Source organism: Cervus elaphus, chromosome 5, assembly GCF_910594005.1.
Source record: "Cervus elaphus chromosome 5, mCerEla1.1, whole genome shotgun sequence".
NCBI classification, from domain to species: domain Eukaryota; kingdom Metazoa; phylum Chordata; class Mammalia; order Artiodactyla; family Cervidae; genus Cervus; species Cervus elaphus.
In genome coordinates, this window is record NC_057819.1 from 132,101,083 (window position 1) to 132,115,877 (window position 14,795).

Below are 14,795 nucleotides of genomic sequence, written 5' to 3' on the forward strand. Positions count from 1 at the left end.
TGCAGGGATACAAAGAGACCAAAAGCCCCAGCTGACCCCTCTGAAGACCCAGGCGCAAAACCTTGAGTGTCTCCTGCACACAGCACCACTTACTGGGCTGGGCAAAACACCTAAACCCCCCTCTAACTTGACCCCTGGACACACGCCTACCCATCACCTCAAATAAGGGACCAGCTCATCGCCCTCCCACCTCAGGGAGCAAGTGTGCAAGGGTACCTGTTGTTTGTTCTCACCCCCTCCTGCCGCAGGAGGGACCCCGATAAAGCCTCGCCTGAACTTCCTGTCCAGCCTCAATTTCCATTGACTCAGGGGGCCAAGAACCCTGGCTGCTGACAGACTGAGCTGAGATGGAGCCAGAGAGTTTGCATCTTTTACAAGCTCTGTTTCACTGATGCTTCTGAACTGTGATGCTGGAGAAGACTCTTGAAAGTCCCTTGGACTGCAAGGAGATCCAACCAGTCTATCCTAAAGGAGATCAGTGCTAATATTCACTGCAAGGACTGAGGCTGAAGCCAAAGCTCCAGTAATATTGCCACCTGATGCAAGGAGCTGACTCATTGGAAAAGACCCTGATGCTGGGAAAGTTTGAAGGCGGGCGGAGAAGGGGACAACAGAGACTGAGATGGTTAGGTGGCATCACTGACTCAATGGACATGAGTCTGAGCAAGCTCTGGGAGATGGTGGAGGACAGGGAAGCCTGGCGTGCTGCAGTCTACAGGTTCACAAAGAGTCAGCTACTGAAAAAACAACAGCAAACAAGAAGTTTTCACCTGACTTGAACTCTATTAGAGCCAGTCCACACATTGAGAACCTCAAGCCTAACTCACAAAAGGCATCAGGTGCAGAATCTGGATTAAAACCAAGGTCTGTCTGATTCTACAGTACAAACTGCCCACTGAGAAGGTACCTGTCATCCTCAAGACTTCTCTCCTGCAGAGATGGAGGAGAAGGAGGAAACACGTGGTACTCGAGAGAGACATGGATACAGAGGTGACACCCTGGGAGGTGGGTTGCCTTGTCTGCCTTGTATCACTTGACTGGCCTGATCCTTAATGTTTCCACCGCTATCCTTAAGAATGCTACTACTAATGGTACTCAGCCATAAAAAGGAAGGCATCTGAGCCAGTTCTGATGACATGGATGAACCGTGAGTGTATTATACAAAGTCAAAAAGAGAAAAACAAATTTCTTATATCAAAGCATACATATGGAAGCCAGAAAGATGGCACTGATGAGCCTATTTGCAGGCCAGCAGTGGAGATGCAGACACAGAGAAGACACTGGAGGACGCAGTGGGGGAAGGAGAGCTTGGGCAGACTGAGAGGCGCATGGAAGCACGTACGCTAACATACGTGAAACAGACAGCCGGGGGATTTGCTCTCTAGCAGAGGGAGCTCAACTAGGTGCTCTCTGCCCACCTAGATGTGTTGGAGGTGGGACGGAGGTTCAAGACGGAGGAGACACGTGTATCCCTCTGGCTGACTCATGTTGATGTATGGAAGGAGCCAACACAATCTTGTAAAGCAATTATCCTCCAATTAAAACTAAATATTTTTTTAATAATGTCAAAAAAAAAAAAAAGAATTCTGCTACTTTATTCTCACTGATCTCGCAGAGTTGTTTTGAAGATAAAATGTGATCATTGTTGTAAATGAATTGTCTAAACGTTGGCGTGCTACCGCAGATCTTTTTGTTAATTTTGTTAGGAATCCAATCAGGAAAAGAGTAAAAACAAACAAAACAAGAAAAACAAAAAGATGCAAGTGAAGGATCTGGTCTTTAGTTTAAAAGCTGCGACTACGTAAAAGGAAATGCCATGCACAAGAAAGAGGTTTATTGGAACTTTTAGGAACTCAGGATCTTTAAGATGAGTGCGCTAACGTCTTGAGGGTTGGGCAGCTGCCAACTGTGTCCAATAGTGGGTTTTTTTTTTTTTTTTTTCAACTTAAAACGTGAACATCCTATTTCTTCAAGAGACATTCTTATGATGAATCCCAGAAAATGATTAATTATTGGAGGTGCTAGTGGTGAAGAACCTGCCTGCCAATGCCAGATACATAAGAGACCCAGGTCGGGAAGATCCCCTAGAGAAGGGCGTGGCAACCCACCCCAGGATTCTTGCCTGGGGAGCCCCGTGGACAGAGGAGCCTGGCGGGTTGCAGTCCATGGGGTCACAAAGAGTCCGACACGACTGAATCGACTTAGCACAGGGCAAGCTACTTTCCAGTAGCACAGCACATTTTCCTGTAATTATTTTTGAATAGTAAAAATGTAATGCTAACAGCTTTCTTTAAAATATTTTTTTTTTCATTCAGAGAATACTGAAATATTTTACTGTTAAAAACACAAGTCCATTATGCTGATCCTTGTCTCTATCAGCTGCTCTTTCTCAAAATATAAATTTGAGCTCACCTGTAATAAATGGAAGAACCAATGAAATACAGGACTTGCTTTGCAGTGAGTAGTTAACACAGGTGACTTCATATCACTGTTATTCTTAATTATTGCATTGGCCGAAAATTTCATTTGGATATTTCTGTAATATACTGTGGGAAAATCCCAAACAAACTTTATGGCCAATGCAATAATTTTAATGCAAGAGTGAAAACTAAGGCAGCTTCTACTTTTTACATGAAAACTCCCATTGGAAATATTTGCATACCATGAGCAGTAACTTCTAACTATTGAAGTTAATGTTCACTGACAAAAAGAAAGGGGTCTATTTTACACTGAATAATTAGAGACTTTAAACTGTAAACTAAGAAATCTATCAAGGCCCACTGGGCTCTACTTTTATTTACGTTTTTTCCCCCTCAAACAAATGACCTGTTTGGTATTAGTTCAATATTTGGTATTAAAGCCTACAGATTTCCATTTGTCATTAGGAACATAAAGAACGACTGTATTTTTCCCCATCAATGAAATATTACTTTCCTTAGATTGGATATTATACTTGCTCAGTGGAGTGAAATCCGTATTGATTTATGGTGCTAAAATTCGGTTTGTGTTTATTAACTTTTGATGAAAATAACAAATCCATGTGATGGTGCGCCTGGGGTTCTGCCCGTTAAACAGGGTACAGATATTTTCTGCTCTGTTTCTGATTTGTCGTTTTTTTATCCTTTGAATGTCTTTGATAGAGAAAGTACAATTTAATGCTTGGCGTGCAAAATAGAATTCTTCAAAGAAACCGATAAACAGAGAGCAGAGAACAGGGTTCGGAGGGCAGTGTTTGATTCTGTTGTTTCAATGCCTGCACATTTCTCAGGCTTTCACTCTGAGTGGTGTGCAAAGGTTTCTAGAATGTTGGGTGAACAATCCAAATTACGTGTTAATGTTATTTAGCATTCCTAGTAATCACACAGATACGAATTTGTGGAGAATTGAGGTTCTTTAGCGCACGTGGATTAGTGGTTAAAAACACATCCTATAGAGAAAGAAAGGCTGCCTGGTCCGAAGTCAGCTATTCCATTTACTACTAATAGCTGTGTGACCTTAGGGACATTTCATGGCCTCTCTGGGCCCCTGCGTTCTCTGTAAAAATGAGCTTTCGCACGAGGGTAGAAGGGTGAATGCTTGTAAAGACCTTAGAACAATGCACACACATAGTTGACACCCTGTGTTTTTATAGTTAAATAAAAATCAGTGAGTAAAGTGAATTAACTCTTTTAGCTTAACCGTAGAAGTTATCACAGCATTGTAAAGGAACTATACTCCAAGAAAAATTTTCAAAGACATATATATATACCAATATTAGTACATATAAAACAGATAATCAACAAGGGCTTACTGTGGAGCAAGGGGGGTCTACTCAACGTTCTGTAATAACCTGCACAGGAAAAGAACCCAAAGATGAAGGGATATGTGTATAAGCGAACCAAATTCTGTACACCTACAGCAGACACAACATTGCCCTTAAATTAATAAAAAATTAAAAACAAAGAAGAAAAGAAAGCGGTGAGTAAATTGAAAATCCCATTTCCGCTGTGAAAGGACACGTGCTCCCCTGCTGTCGGCGGGCGAAACGTCATGTAAGTTTCTCCACATGCTTTCGTGCCCTCTTTGGAAAACTCAGCAGAAACATCCACTTTCCCTGGCTTTGGTAACAGAACACTTGGGCTGTGGACACAAACCCTTCCGAGAACGGATGAGGCCATCTGCTCTCATGATACAGAGAAAACACGAAGTCTTCGTCAAACACCAGATCCAGCCTACTAGACAGCATGGAAGGAGGGACACAGGCCGAAGGTTAAGCTGAAAGAGTATATCAGACATAATCTGATCAGACAGTAGAGAAAACCCATTTCGGATGGTGATAAACAGGTGGTTTTTATGACATAATTTGGGCACAGCATTTTGATAGGCTTAACTATTTCCCATTCAGTGCTTTTTTTCCTTTATCATCCATGGTCAAGCAATTTTGCCACCAGTCAAGGCGTTTCTTTTATTTATTTAGTCAGTTGTTTACTTTAGGCGGCACTGGGTCTCCGGTGCCCCGAGTGGGCTTTTTCTGGCCGCAGGAAGCGGGCCCCCTCCCGTGGGCCAGCACAGACCCCAGGGCTCGGGGGTTTCAGCAGTCGTGAAGCGCAGGCTTAGCTGCCCTTCGGCACGTGGGACTGTCCCAGACCAGGGGTCAAACCCGTGTCCCCTGTGTTGACAGGCAGATGCTTAACCCCTGGACCACCATGGAAGTTCAAGGAATTTCTTAATTTTAATAGCTCTGGGTTTCCCCCCCCCCCCCTCAGGTTAAAAGAGGAGCAAGTCATACTTGAGCAAGACAAACCTCATTCCTGTGGGAAAATGATCGGTGCCAGAAACGAGCAAGCATCATGATGAGAAGGAAGAGGTCTGGGTCAGTGTGGGGACGGGGCTGCTGACCATTTAGCACCACCGTTCACCCAGATGAAATAAGATGGAGATGAGAGGATCTCAGGGAATACCATTTGTAATGGTATTTGTTTTCCAGTTTTCCTTTCTAAAAAAATAGAGGTGGTCTAACATCAAACAGCCAAAGCAAGACTCCGAGAAGCCATTAAACACGAAACACGTCCAGGGCCTGTCTGTGCACTGGCCTCACTTTGAGCTTGTGCTCCATCACACAAGTGCTTCTGATGGAACACTCAGCGAGGGAAGGAGGCCCCTCTGTAACTGTCCAGTTAGCTATTTGGAGATAAGGGCTATGCTTCGATCACTTCTTTTTCTGTTTTTTCTTGTTGATTTACTTTAAACTGGAGTGAGCTTCCCTGGTGGCTCCATCAATAAAGAGTCCACCTGCAAAGCAGGAGACCCGGGTTCGATTCCTGGGTCAGGAAGATCCCCTGGAGGAGGGAATGGCAACCCGCTCCAGCATTCTTGCCTAGAGAATCCCGTGGACAGAGGAGCTTGGCGGGCATGGGGTCGCAGAAGAATCGGACACGACTCAGCGGCTAAGCCAACCATAATCGCTTTTCAACGTGCTATTAGTTTCTGCCCTAGACATGAATCGGCCATAAGTATATGCGTGTCCCCTCCTTCTTGGACCTCCCCCACCCGTCCCACCCTCTGTCACAGGGCTGGTTTGTATTCTAAATGGCAGGTGTCAGAGGTGGTAGGTTTGGACTGTATCAGTTTAGCGAAACTGGGGCCACACATCCCAGAACTGAATTTCCTATGCCGTTTCAGGTCATCTTGGGCCACAGAAAACTTTCTGCATGAAGTCTGTAAGGTCAGGCAAGCATTCCCTTTTTCTTTACACTGAAACACATATATTAGAATCAGGTCCACTGTAACACTTCCCTCAATTTCCCAGCAAAGTTGAGTTTTCTGCCCTCATGCTCCTTGGAGAGGCTTGGTTTTTGTCTTTCCCAGTGGCAAGGAATTGATGGACTTATCCTTTGTACACCCTAGTGCCCAGTGGAATGAGTGCTGTACACCCACTTAGAAGAGCAGAGAGACTGTTTATTCAATCCGTGAAACCAAAGTGTAAGAGATGTTCTCTCTACCGAGTGGCAGTGGGATCACTCTCTATCTGATGCCTGCAATAACCAGACCCACGGTAGTTATCAGGGTATTACTCTGTGCATGATTAATACATAATTAACAGTCACTTTTCCCCGCATAAAATTCCAGGCATGACTGCAGAAGCAGGGTCCACTCTTTATGCCAACAAAGAACCGGAATGGGTGACACAGGTGTTTAGGAAAAGCTCACACAAAATATCCCACTACAGTAACAGGAGGTGTGGACCAAACAGCGTTCTGAGCCCCGCTGTGAGCAGAAATCACAGTGCATTTTGCTTCTGTTGGGTTTGGTTCTGGGGCGGCTTGTTTATGGCTTCCCTTCGTTCAGATTTGTTTCTCTGAATGTTTCTTTAGCTTTTAAACTTCTGGTGTAAGCGCCGTAATCTTATCTCCAACTCAATATTGTTATCTGGTACAGTTAAATAAAAATTTTAGTCGTAAGGAAGTGCAACGCCTTCCCTTCCCACAAAGCCTAAATTTAAATATGTGTAACTCATAAGTCTTAGGTCATCTGCTCAAATTAGCCACGCCACTTTCTCCCTGAGTGTTCTCCAGCCACCCACAAGCTGACTCAGTCCTGACCTGAACAAAAGGACCAGGCTTCTCGGTTGGCAATCTTGGTGTGTCACACACAGCCTCTGAGACTCTGGCATCTTCTCAAATTTTAATTGCATGTCCAGGGAAAGATTTTCTTGTGCTGTCTATAAATAGAACTCAGTGGTACATGATGAGAACATTAAAGGTCAGTTAATAACCTCATAGGTCATCAGGATAGCTGAGTGTGTCTTTCAGGTAAATGCAATTTGACCAGTCTCATTAGTATTTCCAGGTGGTGATAAAGAACCCGACAAGCAGGAGACACAAGAGATGCAGGTTCGATGCCTGGAGGAGGGCATGGCAACGCACTCCAGTATTCTCGCCTGGAAGAGGAGCCTGGTGGGCTACAGGTCATGGGGTCGCAGGGTCGGACATGACTGAAGTGACTGATCATGCATGCATCAGTCTTAAGGCCTTCTTCAGCAGACTCAAGGCAGTGGCTTCCACACAGGGGAAGCTTGAATCAGAGATCTATTGGACATTTCGTGTGTGTGTGTGTGTGTGTGTGTGTGTGTGTGGAGCGGCGTGGCGGTGGGGGGTGGGGGGGGCGGTCTGGCCATTAAGCCAGGTGCCTTGTTTCATGAGGTTGAAAGTGTTAGTCCGTCAGTCGTGTCTGACTCTGCAACCCCATGGACTATAGCCCACCAGTATCCTCTGTCCATGGAATTCTCCAGGCAAGAAAACTCCCTGGGTAGCCGTTTCCTTCTCCAGGGGATTTCCCCAACCCAGGGATTAAACCCAGGTCTCTTGCATTGCAGGCAGATTCTTTACCACTAAGCCACCAGGGAAGCTGGTTAGTTTGGATTACTTTCCTAAAGTAGAGACAGAATGTCCTGAAAACTACTGTTCAGGACAGTCTCACATGAAATAAGTACATAGTTGTGAGAAGACTGCCAACTTTGTGGGTGAGGAGCTGTTTTCGTTGGGGGTGAAGGTGGGCAGGGCCTTTTAACCAGTCGAGTACCAACCTATCCCGTGTATTTAACCTCACAAAAATTCCCCTTTAATAGTGCTTCTCAAAATTGTTCATTAAAAAAAAGAGAGAGAGAGAGAGAAATGAGTATATGACCCTTATCCTGACCCCTAAAATCCTAGGAGATCTGAGAATATAACGCAGAGGTCTGGGCCCAAACCCACAATATTGCAGTCTTAAGGATTTTCTTTAAAATATATGCAGCATTACAAATATAAGTTTTTAACCAGGCTTATCAGTTAAATGCTTTACTTCATCTATTCTCCATGAAAAATTTGAGTTAAATTAATGCTTCAAAGATACACCCTGCTTATCTTGTGGCTCCTCGTTGCTCCTGACATGCTGCTGTGAACACAGTCCTTTGGGGGCAGGACTCATATATATGAAAAATAAACTACACATTGTTGTTTAGTTGCTAAGCTGTGTTCGATTCTTTGCGAACCCATGGTGTAGTCTGCCAGGTTCCTCTGTCCATGGGATTTTTCCAGGCAAGAATACTGGAGTGGGTTGCCATTTCCTTCTTCAGGGATCTTCTCGAACCAGGGATTGAACCGAGTGCCCTGACTTAGCAGGCGGATTCTTTTCTGCTGAGCCACCAGGGAAACCCGCAAACTACACATCCTTAGCTATAAAAAAGAATGAGCTAATACCATTTGCAGCACAGAAATGGACCCAGAGATTATAATACTAAGTGAAGCAAACCAGAAAGAGAAAGACAAATATCATATGTTATTGCTTATATGTGCAATCTAATTTTTAAGATGATGCAAATGAACTTATTTATGAAACAGGAACAGACAGATATTGAAAGCAAACTTACAGTTATAGAAGTGGAAATGTGGAAGGGGGCAAGCAATAAATCAGAAGCTTGGGATGAACATACACACACTACTATCTACACTATATATATTAGAGAACCAACAAGGACTTACTGCATAGCTCAGGAAACTCTGCTCAATATCCTGTGATAATCTATATGGGAAAAGAATCTGAAAAAGAAGGAATACATGTATATGTGTAACCAAATCACTCTGCTGTCCACCTGCAACTAACAACATTTAAATCAACTCTACTCCAATCAATTTTGTTTTTATAAAGGAAAAAGTAGACAGCGCAAAAATCTAGGAGAGAATAAATAATAGCTGAAATACATGGTAGGGAAAATGAAGTTAATAGAAAAAGAGACAACACCATCAGGAGGCTGGGGTGTCTTTTAAATAAAGTAAATTTGTTCTTTGTCTCAATTAAAGAAAAAGAAAATTTCCTCTTTATCCAGATTGCCTTATTAAAAAATTGTAGCACTGAAAGTGCTGTATTGAATACGGGATGCTTCTATACACAAATGATGGTATTGTCAGGCATATCCATTTTGTGGAATTTTAAATGTATATAACAAGTAAAATGTAGTTAATTTCTTTTTATAGAAACTAAAGCTGCACCCTTAGAACGTCTGATAACTACATGGAAAAATACAAGCATGGTGAAGATTCCCGCGTTCCTGGGAGGGATGATTTCGTGTGCCAGTCTGGCCAGGCCACGGCACCCAGTTGTTTGGTCAGACACCCTCTGGATGTTGTTGTGAATATGTTTGTTAGATGTGATTTACCTTTACAGTCTGAAGATTTTGAGCAAACCAGATGACCTTCCATAGTGAGGGTGGACTTTGTCCAATCAGGTGAAGATACTAAGAGTAAAGAGTGAGGTTTCCCAAAGAAGCAACACAAGAAATTCTGCCTCAAGGCTGCAACATAGTCCACCAGAATTTTCTGCCTGCTCGTCTAGCCTGCAAAGTTTGGACTCAGGACTGCAGTATTAACTCTTAATTTCCAGATTGCCAGCCTACCTTACAGATTTCAGACTTGCCAGCCCTCACAATCATATGACCCAAGACTTGAATTAAATTTCTTCCTACATTTCCCTCTCTCTATATATGTGTGTGTGTGTGTGTGTGTGTGTGTGTGTATCATATTGGTTCTATTTTTTTGGATAACCCTTATACAGTTACCAAACTATAGTGGAAAGAAAGCAATAATTCTAAAAGAATTGTCAGACTAAGTTCTGGAAAAAAGTCTTATAAAAGAGTTCATAGAAAAAACAGTATTTCAGCACGTATAAATTCTGAATTCCAAAAGCATATGCAGGACAAGAGCAACAGGCCACTCATTTGTCTATCACTGTATTGCTTCCAAGGAAAAAAGTTCAGTTCGTTAGTATGCTAATTGTATCTATGTTATCATGGTACTAGGTCATGGAATTACCCTTAATTATTTACAGATCTGTCTTTTTCTGCCAGTCTGAGGACAGGGACTGGGTCTTTTTCATCTTGGTACCAGACCCAGTACATGATTATTGATTGCATGGGAACATGGTTCTAATTTAAGATACAATAGAATGAAAAATGAAAATTCATCGTGATGAAATATGGTTTTGGTCATGTTTGCTGGAACATAGTTTTTTCTTTAAAAAAAAGAAAGAATAACTGAATATTTCATTTTGAGTTAAAAGAATAAATCTTGTGGACTATAATCTGAAGCCTTGCAACCATTTGAAGTCTTTAAAACTATAGCCATAGAGTTTAAATAAAATCAAAACTTGAGGTGATATTTCTTGACCTTGTTAAGAAAAAAATCACCTTCTTTATGTTGGGGAAACCTATTCTGGGGGCTGCTTCTTACTCAGATGATTGACTTTTTTCAGTTTTCCTTTGCATCTTTGGACAGTTTCAGGTCAATTTTTTGAAAGACAGTGAACGTGGAGCCAGAGAAAGCTTTAAAAGTCAAAGCCTCTTTAAATTACTGTATGCAGTGTACATCTGAATCCTTGATCTTAGAGTAGAAAGACAGGAAGGACAGGAGGAAAAGAATTGATCCCATCTCCTTTACTGAAGAACGGCTATAAGAAAAGTCAAGTCATCCACTCATCCACCCTGTATGTGTAAACAACTCCAAACTCCAGGGTGCACATGCCTAAAAATGATGAGAAAGACTTCTCCTCTGACGCTGGCTTCCTAGGAAAGCAGGATGCAGATGACCCTGCAGAGGGGTCCTCCAGTGCGATCATTACACGGTCCAGATGAGCCTTTCTTTCCCCCAAAGCTGAGCTCTTTGGCCTAGAAACTTGAACTGAAATCAAACTTCTTGCTGTTCAGTCACTAAGTCGAGTCAGACTCTGCCACTCCATGGACTGCTGCACACCAGGCTTCCCTGTCCTCCACCATCTCCTGGAGTTTGCTCAAACTCATGTCCATTGAGTCAGTGATGCCATCCAACCATCTCATCCTCTGTCATCCCCTTCTCCTCCTGCCTTCAATCTTTCCCAGCATCGGGGTCTTTTCCGATGAGTTGGCTCTTCGCATCAGGTGGCCAAAGTATTAGAGCTTCAGAAGCTTCAGCATCACTCCTTCCAGTGAATATTCAGGGTTGGTTTTACCCCCCAAGATATCTACAATTGCCCTGTGGTTTCCCATCTGTTGGCAACAGCTGGCACGAGTGTCTGTGCTGATGAGACCGGGGCGTTCCCTTCGAGTCTCAGCTGGTGAGCACAGTGTCCTTTTCCGTCGGTCAAGTTGGAGGGAGCAGGGCTTCAGTCACCCTCTCTCCCACCCCTGTATTTTGTCCATCACCATCACCTGCCTGCCATACCTGTCTAACTATTGAACTCTATGCCTACCCTGGTCTTTTTTAACATCTCAATAAAGAAAATCTCAGACACATCTTGCTTGCAGAATCCTCTCCATCTTGGAAAACAATCGTGGCACATTCATGATTTCCCCCAGGACCCCTCTCCCCTTTCTAACCTTACTTCAGCCACACTGGTCTCCCTCTTGCTTCTCAAGTAGGCCTAGCACATCAGAGCCTGCACTGGCTGTTCCATCCACCCAGCCTGCTCTGCTCCAGGGTACCCGCCCGCTCGATTCCTCACCACCTCGAGTTCTTTGACCAAATATCACCTCCTTGGTGAAGCTCTCCCGGGCTGACCTACTTAAACACGTAAACCTGTGGCAAGCAGCTTTGGCGCTGGCCCCCTGTGACCCCCCGCTTCCTTCAGGCTTTTGTGAAATCCCTCCCCTTGAGGGCTAGCTGGAAGAAGTGACTCATTCAATAGAACGTGGCCAAGCTGAGGGGCTGTCACGTCCAAGATGAGGCTGGAGAGAGACGCTGTCTTCTGTCTTGCTTACTCCTCACTTGAGTTAATGGAAAGCAGCTGCCATGCTGGGCGCTGTGTTATGGAGAGACCCAAGCGGCAAGGGACTGGGGGAGGACTCGGGCCAACAAGCCACAGAGACTGAGCCCCCCGCCAACTGCCCCAGAGCAGCCAAGTTCTGCCAGGGACCATGTGACTGAGCTGGGAGGAGAACCCTGCTCGGGCAAGGCTGCCGATGCCTGCGGTCCCACTGGACTCTGACTGCAGCGCAGGAGACCCTGGTCCCAGGGACCCAGATAAACTGGCTTCCTGACCAACACCAACTCTGAGATAACAAACGCTTGTTGTCCTAAAATAACTAACACAGTATTCACTCTTCCCCCGCCCCCCGCATGTGATTTCTTTCTCTATTTTGTTTTCTTCTTTAAGACATCACCATTAATGTTCAACGTATTTCACTTATTGACAGTCTTCCCAGACATCTACTAAAATATGAGACTTCTGAAGGCAGAAACGTTTGTCTTTTTCTTTTCATCAGTATATGTTTGAGGTCTAATCACTGCCTGGTGCAGAGTAGTCAACAAATATTTGTTAAATACATGAAGTATTATACCACTCAATGGCAATTTGTTTTTGCTAAGTTCCTAAGGAAAATGGCTTCACTGCAACAATCTCCCACTGAACCCTCATTCTTTCAGATGTTTTTATATTTAGTAAATATTTGTTGAGAGGATCAGTCAATGAATAAATTACAGAAAATTGGATTTTTTTTGTTAAGTGCGGTAACAATCCAGTCAGGGAAATGATCAGATGACCCATTATTTCCATGTTACTATCTTATAGAGGTCAAGAATTTGAGACTGTGGTGGCAAGAAAAAAATTAGAATTCTGGAGTTTTCATTTTTCACAGACAAAATGTATGTCATCATCTACTTTAGAACATTAACTTATTTATTTCACATTATCCAAAACAACGATACTAGCAGGAAAGACAAACAGCAAGATGCCCTCCATTCTGGAAGAAATGCATTTATCAGTGTGACATAAATGGCTAGAAAAGAACAGTGTCAGTCATCTTATACAAAGAATCGGGCAGATTCTTGAGGGTTAAGGTTTCTGCCACGTAGAAGGATGGAGGCGCGATGACAGGTACCCCACCAGTTTGTTGAAACCGATACCTGTGAAGAAAACATCACTCACTCATCAGTTTCAGAGAGGGTACCAGTCACCCATGCGTGTTCTCAGCCACTCTACAGACCGTAGCCACATGTATGATATCTTTGGAGACAGTTCCTCTTTGCTGGTTGTATCAAGCCTAATAACTGCAGGTAACATCATACTAGGAAAAGGTAGGAGGTCGTCTGGTAATGAGAAGCACGTTTGTTTTGGAATTCAGACAGGAGTGAGTTTGAATCTTAGAACTGAAGAAGTTAAATGACTCTCCCCAGATTACACAGCTAGAGTGGAAAACCTAGATCTTCATCTATAAAATGAAGACAGTAGCTCCTTCCAAACTTGAAGCGAAGATCAATGAATATAGGATTTAATCACCAAGAACATAGTAAGCATGTGAATGCTCATTTCCCCACACTGCCATAGAAATATTTATAGTTCATGTGATGCCTGAAATAACGACATTTTCCATCCACTGTTTCCTAAAGTTAGATTTGAGGCCACTTTTTCTAGAACAAGAAAGTAATATAAGGTGCTCTAGGATAAATTCATGGGGGATAAAAGCTAAATCGTCTGCTCAGGGATGGGTTTTACAAATTCAGAAAAGAAACAATTCAACTAAATCCTCAGGTTGTCCTGGTTATAAATATTTACTCTAAATACTCGTTCTTTATATATCTATTGTTTTCCCCCAAACTATGCTTTTCGCTAATTTCTAACTTTCAACTAATTTATATCCAAATCTTCATGTGGACTCACTACTCACATGTATAATGGAAAAAACATACTTTTTCAATGTCCTTGAAAACTCTTGTTCTTTTGCAAATAAAAATATACTTATTTGGGAAAATGCATTAAAATAGCAACTTGAGTGCCCCTCCCACTTCAGTCTTTTTGTCCAGTTTCAGATGTTGTCATGGCTTGTTTTACATGGGACTAATGTCTTGGATTTATCAGAGGTGCTCACATGTTCTAAAAAGCACTGAAGGAATTGCATCTCTTGGTTACTCTGGTTTTCCCACTGTCTCTGTCTCTCTTTCTGTCTCTCCCTTCTTTTTTTGAATTGAATTGAACTCTGGACCCTGTCCACTTTTATACTTATTTTTGGCTTAATTTCAGGAACTCTACAATGGTATTCAACAAATGAGCTGTGGCATAGGGACTTCAAGTCACTTTGTTGGTTAAAAGCTGACAGAGAGCGGTTGATCTACACTTTTCAAAGTGGCCAAAGGGCATCAATAAGTTTTTTCTTCTTTAAGGTCTGTCTCTTGTAGCTGTAAGGGGTAGATGTTTAGAAGAAACACTCCAGTCTCACTTCCCTAAAGACCTCTCAGTTCCTATAACCACATAAGAATATGATGCAAATGACCAAAATCCATTGGGTTTATAGGAAAGTTCTTGTTTTCCACTTTTATACTTACATCCAGCAACAAGGGAGACAATTTGATTTTAAATGTTAAAAAATTCATGGTGTTCAGAGAGCAATAATTGATAAGTCCACAGTTTTCTGAATAAATACTCAAAGACAAAAGGTCTCAGATTTTAATGGACAAGAGAAAAAGCTTTAGAAATATTAAGGTGAGCACACAGGAGAAATAGAAATTAGGATAGAAACTCTCTATTTTGATTCTATGTTAAAAATCAATCTAGAGAAATGGATGCTTTTATATCCTGTCATATATAATCCTCAGAAAATAATCAACCTACTTTCTTGCAGTATTTTCAGGGAATGCTTAGATGTACATTTCACTGAAGCCATCTATTCATAAATCTGTACATATATATGGATGCCATTATTTGCTTGATAGAAGTTATGGAATACTCCATCTGCTATTAAATACAGGATCTGAAGAAGTCACTTTTAGATATCTACATATATAGTGGCACATAAGGTGTCTTTCATTAACTCT

General features: G+C 42.6%; 1 protein-coding gene across 2 annotated transcripts in view; it reads right to left on the reverse strand.

Annotated features, from left to right (window-relative positions):
• The window catches only part of KCNJ16 (potassium inwardly rectifying channel subfamily J member 16), a 62,240-nt gene that overhangs the window by 47,072 nt on the left and 373 nt on the right, over nucleotides 1-14,795 (reverse strand). The window lies entirely within an intron of this gene.